The sequence below is a fragment of the Alexandromys fortis genome, unplaced genomic scaffold, assembly GCF_014885135.2.
Source record: "Alexandromys fortis isolate MF-2015 unplaced genomic scaffold, M_Fortis_MF-2015_v1.1 scaffold_40, whole genome shotgun sequence".
Classification (NCBI taxonomy): Eukaryota; Metazoa; Chordata; class Mammalia; order Rodentia; family Cricetidae; genus Alexandromys; species Alexandromys fortis.
The window spans coordinates 8,448,736-8,454,438 of NW_026067966.1; positions in this window are offsets into that span (position 1 = coordinate 8,448,736).

A 5,703-nucleotide genomic window follows, 5' to 3' on the forward strand; every position below is an offset into this window, starting at 1 on the left:
GCCTAGCCTGTTTGGATGCTCACCATCCTGGTCCTGGATAGAAGTGGGAGGACCTTGGACTTCCCGCAGGGCAGGGAATCTGGACTGCTCTTCATTCTTGAGAGGGAGGGGGAATAGAGTTGGGGGAGGGGGAGGGGGGCGGGGGGAGGGGTGATGTGTGCTAGGAGGGGGAGGGAAATGGGAAATGGGGAGGAGGCGGTAATTTTTTTTCAACAACAAAAAAAGATGGAAAAAAGTCTTTAAAGAGACAGTAAAAGTAAAATAAAAGAGTACAGACAGACATAAATTAAAAGAGTAAAGATAATTAATATTAAAAAGCAATAGAGTAAAAAATGCCACATGAAGATGGAAAATACAGAGAGCCTGGATTATGCATATTATTGTGTTTTCTTTTAATTATATTGACTGTGAGTGAGAAAAGTACAAAGAGGCATTTTATTGTACAGCTGCTAAGCTAAACCAATACATATATTTTAAGGTATCGTCACCTCAAAATTTGAGTCTAAGGATATGTTACTTTGGAAAGAAATTCTGCTTTTGTTTCCTCAGAAGATGAGAAACTATGGATTCCTTCCAGGCTAATGTGATTTGATGCAACAAAGCTCCACAAAAGGTCTACATGAACCCTAAAAGTACTTCATCCAACAAATAGTCGGAAGCAGATTGGAGAAAACAATGCTCAAATTCCCAAAATGATTACTCATTTAAAAGGGAATTGGATATAAAGATGAATACTTTGCATTGATATGGATCTTGGTCTATTGATACGAATATAAGGTCTACTATTTTGTTTCACTGGGTAATGTATTTCTGTTCTTGTTTAAGGTATTGTGTTTGTGCAGCTCATTTAAAAATGTAATGTATAATTAAGAAATATAGATCAATAGTTATTTTTAATAGTTAAACTTGTAGTCATGTTAGTTATGATTTCTAGATATGCAGAAAGATGTTAGATAGATAATCTTCAACACTTCAAAATCTATGGAATATGGCATTTAAAAGGTTTTAAGAACTTAGACTTTTCTTGACAGTGAGACATGTCTGCTTCTTGCAGCATCAATTAGTTTAGAGAGGTTGATGGGAACTGAAGAAACTCATTAAGGAAATTGTCTTCAATGTGACAAGGCCAGCCATTCAGGCAAGAAACAACTCTTGCCTGGACTGCTTGATGGTATGGTATATGAACTGGACATGCAGGACCCACAGAAAAACAACTGCTGAACTTGCCAAAAGGTAAGACAGTCCTTCAAAGTTTCTGCTTCATGAAAGAGTCTGTCAGACATTCTGCAGGACGTAGAAGAAGGTGGCTGAAAAACTGCCAATATGGACAAAACAGCCTTTCAAATTTCCTGCCTCCTAGAAAAGTCTACCAGATACTATGGGCCTGTAGGCTGAATATGGATGTCCCCAAATTACAGAAGAACTTTGGGTGACTGTCCAGACAGTGTGATGTCTCTGTCAATTCTATAGTTTTGGAAGTTGCTTACAATGCACTTCTTGTTTACTTAGATAATATTATATCCTTCTGGGTCTTTGAAGAATTGAAGACAGATAGCTATAATTATAGTTTTCCATGGTTATGATAAAAGATAAATTAAATATGAAACTTTAGGCTCACAAAGAAATACTGTAACTTTAATTTTTACTTGATGCCTGTTTTGTTATATGTAATTTTACTATGTTAAAGTTAAAACCTTCCTTTTTATTTAGACAGAAAAATGGAGATGATTTGGGATACTCCTCTGTATGTTGTGAATATGTTCCATTGGTTAATAAAGAAGCTGCTTTGGCCTATGGCAGGACAGAATATAGCCAGACTGGAAGAGATAGATACTATGTAGAAAAGAGAAAATATCATGTACCTACCTAAAAAGAAAAACACCAGGCAGGAAATTTACTGATAAGCTGCTGTCTTGTGAAGATACATTGATTAAAAGAAATGTGTTCATCTAAGATATAAGAGCTAGCTAGAAAAAAATACCTAAGTTATTGGACAAGCAGTGTTGTAATTTATATAGCTTCTGTGTGATTATTTGGGTCTAGGTGGCAGGGAAATGAATGAGCAGTCTCCTTTTCCACCAGTACCTTTGCAAGAGAAGCATGTGCTCATAACTTATTTAGCCGTTTTTCTAGTCCCAGGTCCTCACTTGCTGCACTTGTTCATCACTGTTTTTCAATCATGTCCAGTGCAGCAACTCTCATATTTCAATGTATATCAGAATGCCTTTCTTAGTGGCTGGATAAAATGTAGATTCCCAGGCCTTATCCCCAGAGTTCCTGACTTGGTCTGGGATGAGGCCTTGGAATCTCCTTTTTACCATCTGTCCAGTGATAGCAGCTTGAACTGAGTTTTGAGACTCTGATCTCGAGTCCTGGATGCTTATTATCCAGGAGAACAAAAAGTTCATGATCACCAAAAGACAGGTTCAAACTTCATAAAGACCTAATGAACTCAACTCTAGAATAAAAGAAACACCTTCTCAAAGTACATGACTTTCACCATTCCTTCACTCAAATCGTTGGTCCTTGTGTGTAAACAAATAGATTGTAGCTTAGTGCACTAGCTTTTCAGCTATGTATAATGCATGGTTTGGGGACTCTGGGAGATGTGCATGTACTGTAATGAACCCACTATGCATAAAGACAAGTGCACTTGAAATAGTATAGGTGTGTGTTGTTCATTTTGTTTCCCAATCTCAGCGGAGAAAAATGCATTGATATCAGTCAAAACATATCTAACTTATCAAATTGTTTTTCATGAAGTTACATGTCTATAAAAGACAGAAAAATAATCTTGGGGAAAGAATTTTTCTGTAAGTAAACAAATGATTTTTCCCTCTGTAGCTACATTATTTGTATTTTGATTCTCAATGACTCAGTCAATGCAATATAAATGCTTCCTTGAGTTACAAAGCTTTCACCATTATTAAAAGAGACTGAAATTATATTGGAGGAGATTCTGGCTACCTGCTCACAATTCTCTCTTTGTTTCATCCTGTTTCAACTAATTAAGAACACATTAACACCATTTGCTTAAAGGATAAATGAGAAAGCTTTTTGGTGTTCTATAGAAAGAGAAGAGCAGAATCACTTTGCATTCTTTTCAGCCCTTGTCTGTGTTCTTCACTCTTGTCCTTTAGGCTTATCCTCTCCAGGCCCTTAAATCCCTCTTAGAATACATACATATGAGACCAGAAAAATCATTTATGGCCTAATTTGGGTTGTTATACCACTGCTTGCGAGACACTCACTCAAGGGAACAGACTGGATCTGAAAGAGTCATCTATGAGAAGGGATAGTCATCCCACACCCTTCCCAAACCTTCATCGGTGCATAGCCTTTCTATCAAATCAGTGATCTATGTTACAGAAAACTGGTGTCCTTTATCTCTAATCTGGTTGCATACACACATAAAACATGATTTAGAACAGTAAACCTCATCCGTGTTACACATTATGTGTGGGCTATAGTTTTATTGATTCATTTCATCTTATGAATCTCACACTAGAGATATAATGGCTCAACCAGCATGTCTGTCTGCTAGTTTTGGAAGTATCCTTACTCATGTTAAAGGACAATGTAATCAACAGGTGCCTTGCCACTTCCAACATGTTTGGACCAGGAGAGTACTATGATAAGTAAAATAAGCTCATAAAAGAAGGACAAACTGCATTATTTCTCTGCAAAAAGTATCAAAACCCTCAAACTGATAAAAATCAGAAAAAGGAATGGTGGCTGTGAGGCTCTAATGGAAGAAGAAAAATTGTATTCTTGTGTGCAAAGGTTTGCTAACCATGGTAATAAGCTAAAGACTGCTACAGAGTTGTTGTGCCTGTGGTTAGCAGTATAGAAATCTATGCTCAAATTTTGTAAGAGAAGGGATTTAATGCTAAGTGTTTATTATTTGAGATGGTTTCTGCCAAAACATACACAAAAAGAACACAAGAAAATATATGGAGGAAAAAAATATATGGAGGGAAGAATAGTAATTACCACATTATGCTGACTGTACCATTGGTGTGCAAATAGGACTGCGTTCATCAAACTACGTGCATTGAACATATGAAGACTGGTAATGTAAAAGTTATCACTGTATCACTTGTTATGGCTTTCTGCTTACAATAAAACTTTAAGAAAGAAAATAATGTATTATATCTTAAGCAATTGTGAAAAGTGGACCTTAACATACTCATTTTTTTTTCAGATAAAGAATTTGAAGCTAAGTTAGATAACGTCATAAAAATATTTGTGGGTGTATGTACATAAGCATGTATTCCCACATGTATACAGCCACAAAAATTATAGAAATTTCTAACTTAGAAACTAAAGCATAAAATATTCAACACAAACACACAAAAGCAAGTCACACTAGAAAGACATTAATGATCATCTTTTGACTCATTTTCAAATCCTCTTATGCATTTTGGGGAGGGGGAATTTAAAATATTCAGAAAACATTTTTGAAGCACAGTCTCAATCTGAAATGTAGGTCTCTATCTCATGCCAGTCCTCCTGCCTCAGCCTTGCTGAAAAAGGTACCAAGCCACATGGCTAACACAGCCAAAAATTATGGGCTAGTAAAAGTTATAAGAGTTAATAAGAATCCTGAGCTAATAGGCCAAACAGTTTATAATTAATGTGTTTCTTTGGAATTGAACAGCTGTAGGACCAGGTGGGACAGAAACCTCGGTCAGCAAATGGTGCCCAACATGTGGACAACTGCATCCACAGAAAGTCTGAGAGAGCTTGAGAAATAATTCTAGACAGAAAAGAATAGAGTTAAGCATGGCTTATTGATAGCAGCATTTTCTCTGGTGGGATCTGTTTGCTAGAGACAAATGTGTCTCATTTAAGATAGGCTTCCTGACTTAGCTTTAGCTGTAAAAACTTTGCAGCCCTTTTAAAAGGCTCTATCACAAAACACTAAAATGATGTTTAAAATAGCCAACAGCATGCTTCTTGGTGATGGCATGGATCCTGAAATACCATAGAGTTGTGGCAATAAACATGGCTCCAGACAGTACTCTGCCATGAGACTAGACTCCCAGAAAAAAAGCTAAGGAATGGGCTGGATCTAGCCATGAAAGCCACAGCGTTAATCCTAACATATCACTTAGCAAATTAAAGACTCATGTTTTTAGAAAAAGAGAGATATACAGTAAAAGATAGATTCAAAGACAAAGAAAACCTCTAAACTGTTTACTGTGTGTTTAAAAATATATGTAGGCTTGGGGGAAAGGAGGGTAAAGTCCTTAAAAGAAAAAAGAAAAAAAGTAGAGTAGTTGGGTGTGGTGGCACACAACTTTAATCCCAACACTTGGAAGGCAGAGGCAGGCAGATCTCTGTGAGTTCAAGTACAACTTGGTCTACAGAGTGAATTCTAGGACAGCCAAAAATACACAGAAAAAAAACTGTCTCAAAAGGCCAAAAGTATAAATAAAAATAAAAGAAATAGAGCTTCAAATAAAACCATGTGAAGATAAAAAATACAAAGAGAGCCTGGATACTGTATGTTATTGTGTTGTCTTTAAATTGTTTTACAGCTGAGGAAGGAACAAAAGCTGCTAAAAGACATTTGATTATAAATGCTGCTGAATTAAATATATATAAAAATATATACATATATTATATGCTTTGCCTTTAAAACTTAAGTCAAAAATATGTTACTTTAGAGAAGAGGTTTTGGTTTTGTTTACACAGGAA